The sequence below is a fragment of the Ischnura elegans genome, chromosome 6 (genome assembly GCF_921293095.1).
Source record: "Ischnura elegans chromosome 6, ioIscEleg1.1, whole genome shotgun sequence".
Taxonomy (NCBI): Eukaryota; Metazoa; Arthropoda; class Insecta; order Odonata; family Coenagrionidae; genus Ischnura; species Ischnura elegans.
Window position 1 is genome coordinate 29,040,366 of NC_060251.1, and position 16,271 is coordinate 29,056,636.

A 16,271-nucleotide genomic window follows, 5' to 3' on the forward strand; every position below is an offset into this window, starting at 1 on the left:
GTTGCCACAGTTACTAATTTTGATTTCTTTGGCTGACAAGATGTCTAATCATTTCTTTAGTCCCGCATAGTCTACAAATTGATATTTCATCCCTGCTGGTGAATTATTCATATATTTATGTTAATTTCAATGAATTTGCTTTTCGGAGAAAGTCCCTGCCCACGGAATATTTTTTCCAGTCATTTTAAATTGGTTTCAGTATAAATACTAAATAATTTAAAAAAATGAAAAATAATGAATAATTTTTCTCTTATTTGATGTTTCATTCACATTTGCTGCTAATATATTATTTAAGAACAAGTAAGAAATTGATTTTCGTCTTCAATTTATAGCAATGTTAATAATAATTTATTTTATTAGTAACCTACCGGTTGAACTCCTCCTCACATGAAGTTTTCGTCTTCGGCTGAATTCCCATGACCCCTCAATCTATCCATGAATTCTGTTCGTTTTTTTTTCTCCTTCAAGCCAACCCTGGCGCCAACTGCCACTCTGTTTTTTTTTCCTCTGAAACTTTCCTGAATTCTTTTGAAGGTCAGAAGGGATGTTGTGCATGTATTGCCGCGACCTTTCATTGCCATCTTATCCAGTGGCGTAATTGTGGGGGGGATGTAGAGAAATCAAGAAACAATTTAAATTTCTTGTCTGTAATTCATGTATACTAACTGCATCTGCTTAAAGTTAAATTTTAAGTGCCAAAACGATGTAAAATGCATTTTTAGGCATGTTATTTTTCAAAATTTTTCCTTAAATCCCCGTTTCCAGGGGGGTTGCCCCTACTAACCCCACTCTTTCCCCCCAAAGCCGCCTCATCCCCCTAAGCATATTCCTTGCTACGCCACTGATCTTATCCTATAAAGACTCAATATATGAAGCAGTGGGCTCGAGATGTGCGTCACATTTTCTTGATTTCAAATTTCAAAACTAGAACCTGAGTAACGAAACAATCATCGAATCCCCTAATGGCGCTCGACAAAAATAGAGATCTGATTGCAGAGAATTATTCCGGTTCGCTTCACTGTTCAGCGGTGGAATGGTTGACTTTTTTGTTTAATTTGCACTTTTGTTTTTGGTCGGAGCTAATCAGTTGGTGTTTAATTTATTTTTAAGCTCTTTTGGTATTCTGGTCATTTTCAAGAATATTGATGTTATTTATTCTGTTGACTGAATAAGCTGTCTTTGTTGTGTTAGCTTTTTCGTGCTACCTATTGGATGATAATTTTTGTTAAATTGTAGCTCTGAGATGTTTTTTTTTGTGTTCTCGTTTTTCTATTTGTGTTATCGCTTTTATCGTGTTTCACTGGACGTCGTTTTTCTTGGCTCTATTTATTTTCCGGTGACAGTTTTTCGATTTATTTTCTTTCGATGCCGTTAGTTGAGTCATTGTTACTTTCTGTGTCATCTTTGTGGTGACTTTATTGGCATTGAAGATTGTACCAAAAGCTCAATAAATGATAATACCTTGTAGTTGAAGATAATCTCTAACCTTCTTTTGAGCTGACCTTGGCTCATCTATTAAGAAACGAGTCTCCAAGGGGACAGATTTTCGATTTATTTACTTCCCATGCAGTTGATTGAGTCGTTATTACTCTCTGCTCCATCTCTGTGTTGTATTACCATTGAAGTATTCTACTAATTAGGATATGTTTCCATGGAGTTTTAAAGAAGTACTCCATCATTCTCCCCTCCCTTCGTGGACTTCCCTGCTGAATTCACAATGAGGCCTACTCCCTTTCATTCTATCTAAAAAATCTTATTCCATTAAACGGCATCAAAGTTGAATCACAAACTTTCGTGAGCATACATTTTGTCTATTGAGCAGACCCAGACTTTAGTCAACAAGTTGCTTCAGTTGTGACTGCTGCAATTTCATTTTGAAAATATCCTTTTCATGGAATTGAGGAGCATTTTTTCCCCTCGCAAACTCTCCGTCCGAAGGCCGCTTGTTTTTTAGTTTTCCATTTCGTTTTTCTCCCTCACCCCTCCCCTCCCCCGTCTCACTCCTCTCCATGCCGGATGGCTAGCCAGACGTGAGATACCTCCTCCCTCTCCCCCTCCTTGACTCCGTCACAGCTCTGTAAGCCTCCGAGAATTACTCACGCGGCCGCGCACTCGTCTCCTTGGTTACGATTCGACGGAGGAGCGGCGAGGTCCAAAAACAGTTTATAGACGCTCAGCGAATTTCATAACTCATATATTTCTCACTCGGGATCCCCCTAGCTACATCATTTCTTGCTTCGCCGTGTCGGGAAAGGGAACAACTAGTAGACACTCGACCGATCTCTTTAGGTGATATGGTTAGTGGCTAAAAACTAGTTATCGATTTAAAAAAATCAATTTTAAAGGTATTTAAAATCTGCCCTTGTCAACATTTTCCCATTTCTCGAAGTTTTTTTTTAATTCCCAAACCACCGAATACAGTTCATATTGGCCATTTTATATCGGGGTATTCAACAAATTTAACAATTAAACGTACACGAGCAACCATGCCCTGGATAGGGGAAACTTAACCCTAACGGCAGGACTCGAACCCGCGACCTCATGTTTGGCAAGCGAGGACTTTACCCCGCGCGCGCCGCCTCCGATGGCGACAAGTTTAAAATTTTATCATGTGTTCTGCTGTTCTCGGAGTTTAGTAATAATTTTTTGGAAATTTTTTAGAGTTTTTTTTACCGACCTCGGTGGCTGTGGAGTAAAATCCTCGTCGGCCTATCTGAAGGTCGTGGGTTTGAGTCCCGCCTGGATAGGTGGTCCCAATCCATAGCTTGGATGTTTTTGTTCTGCGTTGTTCATGTTGTAACTCCCGTTGTAAATTCCGATAGGTACTGTTCGCGTGGAAGCTGGAAATCCAAAAGTGAAATAAAAAAAATTAAAAAATATCAATCATTGCTTATTCCAAATATTTGACGTTAAAACTGGTGTCAGCGGTTTCCATTACTTTAGGGATTACCTTGTGACCCCTTGCGATATTTTGTTGCTTCTACGCTCAACTTTAGTTCACATATGGAAAAATCAACTTTCAGCGTCCTCACATAATCGTACGTTGGGGTATTATAAGCGGCTTCGTTCCTTTTTTAATGCTCAAGTTTTGTTTACATTGCTTGATAAATTAATGCAGACGACAATATTCGGGTCATTAATGCCGTGCAAAAATGTTTTTATTTTTTGGCCGTGCATGAGTGAAATTGTTTCGTAATAATTATCTATGCTATTCACTTACGACATAAGTAATTTTTAAGTACCATTCATGTTAAAAATATATTTTCGTAAAGTTTTAAAATTTTACGGACGAGCAATTTTATTAGAAGCCACCTATTGATAGTAGTAGTTAGTATTTGGATTTAGGGTGCGTCGACGGCAAGGTCATTTTGCACCACTACTGTGCGATTTAATTACAAAAGTTATGTATTAAGTAATCTACTGCATCTGATGTCTTCGTTGAAAGTGTGCATAATTAGACTTTATTAAAAATGTTTATTTCTCTGAGAAACCGAAATGTACAGATTAAGTTGGTAGGGTGGTCTCCTAAAAGGGTTTTTAGGTCTCCCCCTAGATTATTTCGTCTTCGCGCTTCGCGGTACTTAACACAATCTAGCATGATGTGTCTAATACTTAATGGACATTTACAATCCCCACATTGGGGAGGGCCACCTATTGATTCCGGGATGTTTTGACACTTTTCTCGATAATATATATTTTACATCTTGATTGGTTACATTGATTTAATTGTATTTTAACACAAACGTCGATTATATTGTTATTTATTATTTTAACGAATTTTAAATTTTTCTTCAATATTTTTCACCGTGGAATCCAACGTAACGTGATCGTCCCCATAAATTACGCTTCGGGTGACCGCTGAGTGGCTCGTGAATGCCGCTACAGTCTCACATTCACTCCCGAATGATCGTTATTGCTCAATAATTCAAAATTTTCCATGGCCCTGTAATGCATGCATGTGTGTTTTCGAGGCTCGAATCGATTTCAGCGTGTGCAGCTACCAAAGAATTCGTTCGGCAGTGATGAGAGGTCGGGAGAATGCCGTAGTGGTAAGGTTACGGTTTTCCGATGATGATCGAGAAGGGGCTTGTGAGCGGAAAGTAATATTCTATAATGACACTCGTCTTTATCGGCGATCTGCCTGATCCCCTCATTTTTACACCATTGTGGAGTAGCAATAAGTCGCCCATAATCTTAATACAATGGATGAGAAAGCGTACCTGTCGCAGAGGAGGTAGAGCATCTCATGACCGTGTGATATTTTCCATCTGCTACCCTCGAGAGAATGTAGATGGAAATGAATGCGAGGAAAATCAAGTATTCAAAATTTTGCGCCTGTCCAAAAGGGCAAATAGTATGGCATTTTAAGGGAGCGAGAAAAAACTGTTGCGAACTTGACCGTATCGTTGTTATAGGTTATCTATCGAGGGAGAGGAAGGAAGGTGAATTGGATTTTTAGATAAAATCAAAGGAAGTTGGATTTATTGTGAGTTGAAGAGGGAAGTACATGATGGTAGGAGAGATTGCCGGAATACTTCTTAAATTCTACGTGGAAACTTCTCTTAATCGGTAGAATACTTTAATAATAATGGTATTTAATTGAGAAGTAACCTCCGGAAAAGCATCGATTCGACTCAACTCATCTCATTGTCAATATTGTGCGTGCGGTATTTTGCTGTATGTCCTGCGGACGGATTAATTATTGATGACATCGAGTGGGTGTTATTTTTTTAAGAAGCGCCTCTTAGCCATCAATATAATTTTTCGTTAAGTGCTTAGTTTAAATTTTGGCTAATTCTTTCCACAGACCGGTCTGAACCGCTTGATTTGGAATCTTTAACCTTACGAAGCTTGATTAAGGGTGTGGAAGGTAAGGCTCTGGAAGTAGACCCATCCGGCGATAAGGGCAATTTTTTCCGTCGCGTCGGTTACACTTGAGGCGATAAAGGGCCCATTTTATGAAAGGCGTTAAGCTGTTCCATTGTCGTGGACGTAATGGGGTTGTTATCTCATCTGTGTATGACGCCAGCTGCTATTTATAGACATCGCGGTGTGATTCTTTTTTTTCCGAGTTCATATTTCGTCGAGTGGGTCACAGCTGAAGCAGGCTTGTACGATTAAGACGATGACGTGCGATCTCACTCGGTATAGTTGTTTTATCTTACGAAAGGTGTAGGCGTTGCGCGGTTATTTTTTAAAAAAAGGGTACTAATATTTAACGTCGGTGTAATTACAACATACTTGTGGGAAAATGCACATAAATTTATCTATCAACCCACTTGTCTATTTTTCGGTACCTAGCGAATTTCCTGCGGTTTTTTTCCAGATAAAATTTCTAGTTTGCGTATTAACATACAGTAGCTACATGTAAAATAGGTAGGTGTGTAATATGTTTTTACCGTAGCTTGGGGAAAAAATTTGTTAAAATTATCATGAAACAAATACTTTATCGGCCGAGATACAGTCTATAACATTGCTCTTTTCCACATAATAGTGTGCAAAAATGTTTATAAGTTACAGTATTTATATTTGTGAATGGCTTTTGAGCTCCAACTCTCCAGTATCAGCATAGTTGAAGTAAAACGTCCAATTCCTTCGTGCGTTTTACATTTTGATTTCCAGTGAACTGGATTTTGGGCAAGAAAGGGCTCGTAATCGCTTAGAGGCTTCATGAAACATACGGTTTTGGTATCTTCAAAGTCTGATACATCTTTATCTCTCTTTGGCCAACTCTTTAATCACGCCCATACCGATGGCTATACGATGCTCAGTGCCCCGATCCGGAATAAATATTGCAGCTAACATCGGAAATATGCGGAAAATCTTTTGAATCAAAGTAGCCTGGTGTTTATTTCTAAATGTTTCGGTTAAATACATTTCAGTGACCCGAAATGCCCCCTTTAGGAGGTGATTCGAGAGTGTAATTACCTTCCTCCTGGCTTCAAAGTCTGTACGACGCTAGCTGCCCAAATTCAGGGTAAATATTTCCGCAAGCACCGAAAATATGCGGAAAATCCTTTTTAAAAAGTTTCCTAATATGCTTTCCTAAATGTTTCGATGAAAGCGTTTCAATCACCCGAAATCCCTACTTAAGGCGTTGATTCGAGGGTTAAATTACCTAAATTAAATTACCTGCTTGCTTCTAATTTTCTACTGTGGGATAATGGTGAATAAAAGGCCTCGAAACTATATTTAACTTCCTACGCCGTCAATATCGACGAGTGATTTTTTAGTGCTCTCTGGCAATCTCTTCAATCACACATCCCACAATAGATTTACGATGTGCGCTGTCCAGATTCGGGGTAAACACTTCCGCGAAAGCCGTGAATATGCGGCGAATCTTAGGGGGAAAAAATAATGGAATCGGACGGACGGCGCAGAACGCAGGCATTGCACATTCACGTGGGCTCTTGAGTTTAGCGAGTGGCCAAAGTTTGGTAAACAGCAGCGGCGGCAGTAGTGGGAGCTGACTTCTCTGGTGGATATACCACTGTGGCGCTCATGGAGAATGCATTTTCGGTTCTCTTTTATGCGAGAGAATGCGATTCAGACTTCTTTGAGTGGTGCATGCTGGGAATGTTCATACGTACGCGCCGCGGGGACGCTTTGTTCGGTCCACAGAGGGAGTGATGGAAAAAGAATCGGAAAAAAGAAGAGGGGGAATTGACGATGCCTGATATAAAGGGGGTTGGAAACGGCGTGTCTGCGTGCCTTACTCCATTGCGTCGATGCGTCCCGCGTGCGTGATGCGTAAGTTGAGTGCGCGTGACTGGGGCGCCTTTGAGGTAAGCCTGATTTATACGTCGCAGTTGACTGCTGTAAAGGAAATAAAGACTTAATTGAAAGAGTGGAACAAAATGTACGTTTATTTGCCGACGGCATCTATTGCGAAATTAGTGATCACTCTGTCTTTGAAATTCTATCATCAGATTAAAACTGTGAATGGAGCCATGAGTGGGTACTAGAACTTAATCTGAGCAAACACACGGCGGTGATTTTCTAGAATAGGACGACCAGTTATCCCCATGTATATTTTGTGGATTTATTCTTATTTATTTCAACATTTCCGAAAACAGCACTATCCAGCCTTTACATCGGGGCTTCCGATAAAATTTAACAATCAATCGTGCACAAATATCCATACCCTGGTTAAGGGTAACTTAACCAGGCGGGACTCGAACCCGCGACCTTTGGATTGGCAGGCGAGGACTTCACCCCTCCGCCACCGAGGCAGGCTACGGTGTCAACATGAAGACGACAGATGAAATAAAGTATCTGGGAGATACGATAACTTCGTACCTATCCCGGGGAATACATAATAAATATTTGTGGTAGAGTACTAAAGAGGTTAGAATTAATCACGCCAGTGCTTAATTAGTGTCACCTACTCTCCAGGATTAACAGTCTAATTTGACGCGTAAACCAGACTTAATACGTAGTCCTATTCGATGAGTTATTTCGACTATCGATACTCAATTGCGTAGTACAATCGATTATCTTTGTTGCAATAGATTCAATTGAAAAATCACCATTATTATTCGCCTGAAACCTTCTCAGTATTTCCACTTGTATAATTTGTTGTACATTACCAATTTTCAACGAGTTACAATTATATTGGTTATACATGACTAATTAAACCGGTGGAAATCCTTGAGTGACTTCACGCAAATAATTCTCCGTGAAAGAATTTACTCATACTTTTCATCATTATTATTGTTACGATCATTAAAACATCACAGATTTCAACCGGTTAAATTGTGGTTACATGCCCACCTTCCTCAATACCCCATACGCTCTCCTTCCATTTCGAATAATTGTCGCTTTTGATTGTTTATAGCCAACGGACCGATATCTAATGGTAGCAATCGATTGTCTGTAATAAATAGTAGTAATCGAATATCGATATCTCTGGATTTGACAGTCTTCGACGGTCTGTGATGAATTATGATACACGTATTTCGATTGTAATCTACTGTCGCAGATCATTAATTTCGATCAGCAATCGGTCTACCATGAAAATGATCGACTAGCGACAATCGTGTTCAAATAGACAAAGAACTAACCATTAGCAATAATTAATGATGTAGCTGCCATCAACGAAGGAATGACCTTCTAGTATCAACTGACCACACCGAAATAAGTTGTCTGGAGCGAGTTAGGATCCTGTTTCCTCGGCGTGGTGTGTTCCAGCTGCGATCTCCAATCGCTTTTGCCTCGTTGCTCGCTGAGCGCTCTTATAAATCCCCTTACTGCATCCCCCAGCAGCCGTCGCCATGGCGACGAAGACCATGAGAGGGACATCATCTGGCCGTTAGGGAGTGAGAGGGGGAAGGCGGCGCTAGTCTTGTACTTGCAGCGGCTGACTGTTTGTGTTGGAATGTTCTCTTATCATGAGAACTCATTACTTAAATTATGGCTACAGGTTTGTTTACATTTTTATCTTCGCGTGATTATTGTATTAATTTAAGTCAATTTTTGTATTCATTAAGGCCATTTTCTATTTTTTAAATTTATACAGTCGAGCACGAAATCGATTTGAGAGGTGGTAATCATGTATTCCCATCGAAATCGGTCAAAACATTTATCTGTTTGCTTGGATTATGCGGGACACAGAATATGGAATAGGTGTGATTCGCTTTATGATAAAACCCCATCAATTTTAAATTAATTGAGTACAATTTAGAAACTTTTTGTCTCGAAAAATTCCTCAGTTAACCGCAATTACGTATATGCCGATCTGAATCTGCAATATTTGGTCATTTGCACTGCAGTGGTGGGGAATTCTATCAAATCCAAATTACTCCTCTCAGAGCAAAGATGATTAGCCAGCTTATCCGTTCAATTCATGAAAATGTATGAATTTCTGCGTTTGCATTAAAAACCATGTGAGAATTTTGAAGGCTATATTTTACATTTTTTTTGTTTTAATCAATACGGCCTTGGTATGAAGCGAGGAAAAACATGCTTGTGCTCGTGCCTGACAATGAAAAGCGACTGAAATGAGTGATTTCGAGAGAGTAATGTTGAAGGAAAATTCAAAGTAAGGCTAGGGTAATGTGTGGGCGGCAGGCGTTAGTGGATGGAGCACTTACGCTTTATGGAGTCTTCAACTTCAGGGGTGCCGTCACCGGAGCGACGGGAGGGGTATTGCAGTTGGGGAAGTTGGGTTTGTGGCAGGGGGTGCTAAGGGGACGCTTAATGTACGAGTGGGTAGACGGAGTAAGCGTCCCATAGCGGCGCTGGGTGGAGGCAATGCTGTTTCCTCGGGGGCAGGGAATGGTGTCGCATGGTGAAGTGGGCGGAATCGGCGTCGCCCACCCTTGGCGATGTCAATAGAAAGTTAGTTCGTTCGAAGATGAGACCACGGGGCTAAAATATTATTTGAAAAGAAAAATTGGAAAATACTGAAGGCGTTTATAAATGTGGGTCTGGAGAAGAATGGAGAAGGTGGAGTGGACGGAGAGGAGGAAGAACGAAGAAGTTCTTGACATGGTGGGTGAGGAGGGGCAGCTTTAAGATTAGATACTGAGGAGAGAGTAGGTATGGATGGAGCGAGTACAGAGAGGGGAGGGGATGTTAAAAATAGTGTTAGAGGGTAGGATGTTGGGTTTACGAGGGTGAGGCAGGAAGAGAAGAGGATTTTTAGATGGAATAAAAAATTGAGTAGGCATAATTGTGAATTTAAGAGAGAAATCCATGAAGGTAGGGAAGACTCTCAGAATACAGATTAATTATTACATGCAAACATACCTTAATGGGTAGAATACTTCAATAACAGTAAGAACCATCGAGAAACCATGGAATATATTTTATGATCGATATTAGTGGAAGCGGCTCTAGTGGATGCGTTATATGAGCGTTGCGAGGAGTATGGAATGAGGATTAATCAAAGAAAACTAAGGTTATGCGGTTTTGTAAAGCATCACGAGCGAGGAATGTGGAACTTAAGATAAAGGTGGGTGGTGAAAAAATTGAGCAGGTTGAGCAGTTCAACTACTTAGGCAGTACGTTAGAGGAAAACGGATACAGTAGTAAGGACATTAGGAAGAGAATCGCTATAGCAAAGGAGGCGTTCATGAACAGGAAGGACCTTCTGAGAGGATCGTTTTATAAGAATTTAAAGAAAAGGTTAGTGAAGGGTTTGATCTGGAGTGTAGCTCTCTACGGTGTGGAAACGTGGACATTGAGGAAAGACGACGAGAGAAGATTGGAGGCATTGGAGATGTGGGTATGGAGAAGAATGGAGAGGGTGAAATGGACATAGAGGAAAGGGAACGACGAAGTGCTGGATATGGTTGGCGAGGAGAGGCAGCTTTTAGATGAGGTACGGAGGAGACAGAATGTATGGATGGAGCGAATACTTAGCGGGGAGGTGAATTTGAAAATGGTGCTAAAGGGTAGAATGTTATCGAAACGAGGGAGGGGACGGAAAAGAATAGGATTTTTAGATAGATTGAAAGGGAGTAGACCTTACAGTAAATTGAAGTAGGTAGCGCTGGAAGGAAAGGGAGGCTCCCAGATCACTTCTTTAGTACTCCATGGAAACCTACCTTAATCGGTAGAATACTCTAAGAATTATAGCTTAAATTCCCATCTAATATAATCGTCTTTGTATCCTCGGTGCATGTCGTCAGCAACAGGGTCGGTACCCCACGCGGTGCGGGAGACAAAGAGGTATTTTGTTTTGCCTCGCCGTTTGCGAGTGAAGAGTGGGGGCGTGGCAGCTCGCAACTGCACCACTGTGTCGTTGATTTGTGTGAATGGGGAGTGTTAAAGGGGTTTCGTTTGCAGTCTGCCACGTGCGCCCTCATTGCACGTCCCCTCGCTGCAGAATTGTCCCCGGCACTTTTCACTCCACCAACTCCTCCCCGCAAACCCCTTCGACCTTCTCCGGATATTGTAGTCGTGAGCGAAACGTCTAATGGATCGCCGTTTCCGGATTAACCGTCGTCGCCGAGTCCCTTCGGAATGGCGGTGCATTATGTCGTTTGGAGGCTTGGCCGTCGCGGAAATGGATTGCGCCCCCGAATAGGGGGGATTTGGAGATTAGGGTCGGCAAAAAGTTGCGAAGGGCAAGTCGCGGAAGCTAGTCAACAGTCAAGGAAAGGAAGTGTGGTGTTGTTTGTTGAGGGAAGGAAATGTTTGCCAATGCGTGTTGAAGTGGTAAATATTTTTTCGACGGCTGAGGAAATGTCATTATTTTTGGAGAAATATTACCCTTTTTTTTTTAAATCAATGAGTCGTCTTTCCGAAATTTCGGAAAATATTTTTGTATCTTCGGGACTTGAGAATTATTTTGTAATTAAACAATAATTTCTGAGACTGTTGAATCCTTTCCTTGCCTTGAATTTTTCCTCCGTGCCTATTTATGACAATAACAGTGTTCCCACTCAACCGTTAAAACCTTAGCACCGTGAATAAGCCGTGAATTTCGTCTATCGTGAAAAAAACCTGGAAAAATCAGTGAATTTCGTCATTAAACCTTTAAGTCCTCTCAAACTTGATTGTAGAACTACAATTGACCGTTCAAAAGAAAAATCGATGTGTCGATCATGTTTCAAGGCCAGTAACTTGCAGGCACTATCCACGCGTTTGTCTGCATAAGTATATTCAGTGCGCAATTATTGGTCCGTGTGCCATGACAAGACACAGACCTTAAGCCTGTGATTGGAAAATCGGTAACCAAAGTGCTCATTAATCCTTGCGAAAAATCAGACACCTCTTCAATTCCCTGCCACCCTCCATTTTCCCACTCACGGCATTTAGCCGGCTCTAAATTTTGCTAACGATAGGCGACGTAAAAAGAGCACTTTCATTGCTACGTCATCTCGTTTGTTTTCTATATCTAAAATCTGTACCTAACTGTTTTTTGGAAAAAGAAATCATTTGGCTTCTCTTCTTCTTGGAAACCTCTCAATTAATATAAAAAATGAATACATATTCAGCTCTATGAAGAAAAGGCTTAAATTACGTGTTCTTTTGTGCCATAAAGTTTAATCGTGAAATGTATAGTTGCCACAATAATTATGAATGAGTAGAATATTTTGCATTTAAAAAATGAGAATTCTTGAAATTTAATTTCTCCCTGCAGCTCTGGATTAGAAAGGGTTAAGAGGGTGAACTGCTGGACTGAGCTTTGCGTGTTGGAAAGGATGACGTCGAAAAAGGAGATTGAAAATAGGCTGGAGGCTGTCGATATGTGGGTATTTGTGAGTTGCGACGAGCATTTTCTTGACGTGCGCGGTGATTAGCGGAAAGCGCTTGAGGAGTTAAGGAAGAGACGGAGTGTTTATTTTCAACCGAACTCTTTTCAGGACATAATTTTATGTTATGGATTCCTGTCTGTGTGTTACCTTTCGAAGCATCGTGCTGAAGTGTTGAGTCGCTTGTAGTACGTGATTTATCTCGGTGTGCGGCATGATTTTCTGATAAATTTGATTCGTCGCGACTCGTGCGATGAGAAATTGCGTTCTCATGCTGTTGCTGAAGTTTGAATACGCCACAGAAGCTGTCGAGCGATGAGGTTGTGATTGAAGAGGGTTGATCTCGATTATGGAAGAAGGGAGGAATCTGTAAGGGGATGAGGTGAGCTTGGTAGTGGAGGAAAAGCTGACGGAGAACATGTAACTTAAAGATTAATCATGCTTCTTATAAGTAAGATAGGGTCTACCATCCTCATCCGATAGTTGAAAGGGGGGCAGGAATTGAGTATATGACAAACTATCAAGTAAATAAAGCTTCGTTCACAACATAACTTGACTTAACTTGGCGTTATGTAGGCGTTGACAACTCGAGATTGGTTACTGGTTCTACTAGTTCACTAAAACTTAAGGAGCCGCGCTGTTAAACTTAAAGTCAACGGCGTACAACCACTTAACTTGACCGTTAATTAATTGGGTGCAACTTTCCCATATTTTTTTTTCAAAAGCATAGACCGTATCGTTGCTTATGGTGGTCTTTTAATTTATCCAAGTCCTCTCATCATCGAATTATTTCATTTTTTCCCTCCATTTTTCTTTCTTGTATTTTTTTGAGAGTAAGATTGTACTCCAGCTTCTTTGACGCGTGCTTAATGCTCAGTCTGATCATTAAACAACCAGATCTATTGTATTTTTAAGCATTCGTATTTATTTGCTTCTAATTTCTAATATTGATGTTATTTTTAATCGATTTGTATGGTGATCCGTTCTAGAAATTAGTTATTTTATGATATTTCGTTATCTTAATTGATTTTCTACCCTTATTAATAAATTCATCCAGTACATATTTCAATTTCAGTGATATTCAAAAAGTCTATTACATTGTCAGACTTTTGTGTTCGGCCCGCCTTCATGCAAGTTCGTTGTCAGCAGAAATTCTCGTTCATCCAAGAATCCCTTGTGACACATCATAACATTGAAAGTGCGGTATTGTTTGGTGCAAGGGTGTTGATGGCTTGGTTCGTATGCTCGCCGAGGGCGATGGTCTTTTGGGAATCTTCGCTACAGAATATTCATGAATTGAGGACGACGCTGTGTTTTATTCAGTTATTTAAATTCACTCACCAGCCTTCCCGCTTATTATTTGCCGCTCCGTTGACTTCGTAAATGACTCGTGCGTTGCTCCGCAAGCTGTGATAATGGTTGATGATTCGTGTTTTCGTTTTTGGAAAGTTCATAATTGCCTTTCGTTTCTACTAGCTTACTTTATGTAATTGCTCTCGCCAGTTTCGTTGAGCCAATCTAAAAACTTTGCTAGAGAGGGGGGGTACTGCCAAAATACGCCATAATTATCCATGTAAATGTATCGTAATCGGTATAATACCGTAATACCTTTTTCTCTGATAAATAATTACCTCGGAATTTCTCGGAATAATTTTTTTTTAGATTTTTTAATTTGTGTAATATGGATTTTTTTCGCCACCAGCTAATTTTTCCTTCTCTCTCTTTGCAGGTACGTTGTAGCTATAATATGACATCGGATGGTGCCAATGCAAGCGAATGAGTACGTATATGGTGTATTTGTTACTTCATGGAATGGCGGAGTATGAAGCTTCCTCAAATACAACCGTTACAAAATCGGCAAGTTAGTTTTATTCTGGTAGGATAGAGCTCTATAAATTGTAATTTGGGACGTTAAGATAGCAGCGAGGATGGTAGTTTGAACGGCAATTCCTTCAAGAGGAAACTTTGGCATTTAAGAAAACAACAGGAGTCCCTTTAGAACGCCAAGTTCCCTGGGCTTAGGGATCGCGGCGTTGCCATTTCCTAATCAGAGGGGATCGCATGAGAGCAACGTTCGCCCAGCAACCGAGTCTGCACCCCAAACCCTAGGGGGTGCGAATACCCCCGGTCGGAGGCAGCCCCTTCTCCAACCCAGCATCACCTTCCATTCCCCTTCTCCCGCACAAAAGCATATCCCTCCCAACCCATCAGCACTAAGCTACCTCCAACCACTCCCCGCTGAGCCTACGGAGTCCCCCTTTTCCCCTTTTCGTATTTCCCAGGATCTCACAAATCTTTCCTGGAAGTCCCCCCTGACTTCGCCCATTCGAGAATTCGTAACGTATGCCATGGGGCCGGTGTGATGCTGCATTGCTATGGGACTTCAAGTAGGTGTCATTTCAGTCAATGGCATGGTGCTAAATATCATTCGGAGAAAATAATTTCGTTTCGGGTTAGCTGTAGAACTTAATACAGAGGGAGAAATCCTGTTTCGCACCTATGGTACCTCAGTTTCATCCAATATAGTTTCCGTTAGGAAATAGTAATCAATAATAATGGTAAATAGTGTTCTTTTATTATGTACTTGCTTGAGGATTTCACAGAAATACTGTGGCGATATCCTTATGTGTAATGGGTTTTGATGGTTCGGTCAAATTTAATGATTGTCAAGATATAGCAATACGAAGAAGTCGTGAAGTAAAAGGCTAGAGGCCTTGAAGAATGGCTTAAAGAGTCATTTGGGAAAAAGTCTTAGGAATATTTAGTTGGTTTTGGATATCAGTAAAGTAAATTATGCCCGGTCATTTTCTCCGCAGAAGCCTCCATCAACACCCGAGCCAAATCTTCCACATGACTCTTTTCTTTCGATATCTCTCTCCCTCAAAAATAGAAATGGTGTCTTACTTTTCTACATTGTATCTTTAATTTTTACCCGATAAGTTTCATCATCTTGTGAGATCGTCTGGTTCAGAACGCAGTCAATGCGGCGAAACACGGCGGGAATAAAAGTGCAGTGGATGATGTGGGCGACTGGAGAAGGTAAAACAGATGGAAAGGAAAAGATATCGAAGGTGTGGTGGACGTGGTGGGCGAGGAGAAGAAAATTTAATGTGCGATACGAACTGGAGAAAAGGTTTTGATGGAGCTAGTACTGAGCGGGGAGAGGATGTTGAAAATAGCATTAGTGGGAAGAATGTTGGGTGGAAGTGGGAGAGGAAAGGAGATAATAGGATATTTAGATAGAATTAAAGAGAGGAGGCGTTATTGTGAATTGAAGAGGGAAGTAAATGAAGGAGACTTCCCGAATATTTCTAAAATGCTCGAAGGAAACCTACCTTAATCGATAGAATATATTGCTAAAAATAAGAAATATAGCAATTTTACCCAAATATTTTATCCATGTTTGAATGTTTTAATTTGAGAAATTGGGATATTTAATTTGAATGTTTGGTAAATGGAATGGAATTTATGAAGAGAATGAAAGAGAGTCAGTCCTATTTCAAATTGAAAAGGGATTACAGTGTGGGCATTGAGGTAGGTGGTAGTGATAAACAAAATTGGTGATTCAAATATATATGGTATACACCGCATATGCCTATCTTTGTGGACAACAGATTGGCCGGCAAGGCAGCTGGCTTCTTCTGTACTTCATCAGCCTTAAAAAGCTGGCTGCAATGCTGGCAAAATGGTTGTTCACAAAGTATGACACAATGCGAATCCCGAAAATGTCGCCGCTGAAATTTGATCTGAACTTGAATACATCAGCCCGGTGCGTTTATATTTTGCTTATCTGATTCAGTTTAAAGAATATATAGCCTTTAATAATTACAACTGTGGAAAATAAAATACCATTCTCTATGAAATGATTATGAGGATTTTCTACCCAGTTAGTCCTGAATCTTAATATTAATTCATTCCCTGGGCTCTTTTTCAACTGTTTCGTTCCTTGAGACATCCGCAGACACTCGATTCTCTCCCTTCGACCATTCCCAGAACTCTTTCATTCCATCGCTACCGTCTCTTCTATATGTTAAGTTTTCGTCGAATATAGAGAGAGAGGAAGGAAGG

General features: G+C 40.5%; 1 protein-coding gene across 7 annotated transcripts in view; it reads left to right on the forward strand.

Annotated features, from left to right (window-relative positions):
• Positions 1–16,271, forward strand: part of LOC124160239 (rap guanine nucleotide exchange factor 2) — a 942,071-nt gene that overhangs the window by 746,837 nt on the left and 178,963 nt on the right. The window lies entirely within an intron of this gene.